General features: G+C 34.4%; 1 long non-coding RNA gene across 1 annotated transcript; it reads left to right on the top strand.

Annotated features, from left to right (window-relative positions):
* The first annotated feature begins 230 nt into the window (after positions 1-230).
* Positions 231-1,334, top strand: LOC107555726 (uncharacterized). Its single transcript, XR_001605192.1, has 3 exons — positions 231-353; positions 650-773; positions 1,271-1,334. It is a non-coding gene; the product is annotated as an uncharacterized lncRNA (long non-coding RNA).

Genomic DNA, 1,334 nt, shown 5'->3' with positions numbered 1-1,334 from the left:
ACAACCTGACAGACTCAGGAGTGAAGCATCTGCTCCCTGTGTTTGAAGACCCACGTGTGCGTCTAGAGAGATTATGGTAATAGGCCTCCAGTTTGTTAGTTAATCATGTAATGTACATCTCACAATTAACAAATGAGATGGACATTTGGAGCATTTTTTCGTTGTTTTTGTGCTTTTCTCAGGCTGAATAATTGCAGTCTCACACATAAAAGCTGTTGGATGATGGGTTATGTAAACAAACAACCCTCAGGTCTGAGAGAGCTGAACCTCAGTGCTAATGCAATACTGGACTCAGGTTTGAAGCAGCTTTCAGTGGCACTTTGCCATCTTCTGTCAGGACTGCAGTCACTGAGGTAATAAAGATTTCCTAAATATTTTCAGTAATTAGTTATTTCAATTCAAATTAATGAAGACAATTCTTCTTCTTCATCATTATTATTGTGAACTGCAACTTAAATTTCAAATTGAACCATATATTGAAAGGTGAATCTGAATCTGAAAGTGAATCATATATTGAAAGGTGAATCTGTACACTACAGAAAATTTGACTGTTTTTACTTAATATATATAATTTAAAGTAATCTTGTTATAATTGCACGACCCTTTGCAGTTTAACTTACGGCAAATGGGTGTGCTGTTCTGGCATCAGCTTTCAGATCTAACCAGACACAGCTAAAAGCACTGGATCTCAGAGGAAATAGACTGATGGATTCAGGAGTGAAGCCGCTCTCACATCTGCTGGAGGATCCACAACGTAAATTAGAAGAACTTGAGTAAGTATTTGAAACTTAGTATACAGACAGTAAGATGATAATTTACACCTACTTTTTAAATTAGGTGTTATTATTAAAAATAAAAAAAAGCCATGATTGGATTATTGTATATTTTTTGGTTGTTTGCAACAATATTCAGGTGAATCTTAAGGAAATGTTTGGGCCATATTTCGCCCCGAAACAAAAAGACAAGTGGAAATTTAAAGATATTAATTGTGGTAATAAGAATGAAATATTATTGCATTACAGTAATGAGAAATGGGTAGAATGTGCTTAATTGTCACGTAAATAATTTCAATATTCATAATGCAGAATATTGCAATGAAAAGCCTAAAATAGATTTTATTTTCTTATGGAAGGTTGCTACCATTTCTTTGATATTTCTTTAGGTTGGTCGCAAAATATGACCCAGACACATTCTTGAGATTTAGTTTCTCTTTAATATTTATATTACAATATCCTAGTACAAATGGCTGATTTAAATGTCCACCTCACAGATTCATGGATGGAATAATATCCAAAATCAGGCACCTACGGATGACTCCCACAAACAGGATGCTC

The sequence above is a fragment of the Sinocyclocheilus grahami genome, unplaced genomic scaffold, assembly GCF_001515645.1.
Source record: "Sinocyclocheilus grahami isolate Dianchi unplaced genomic scaffold, SAMN03320097.WGS_v1.1 scaffold543.1, whole genome shotgun sequence".
Taxonomy (NCBI): domain Eukaryota; kingdom Metazoa; phylum Chordata; class Actinopteri; order Cypriniformes; family Cyprinidae; genus Sinocyclocheilus; species Sinocyclocheilus grahami.
The sequence above is the reverse complement of the archived record's forward strand: the minus strand, read 5'-3'. Positions and strand labels throughout refer to the sequence as shown.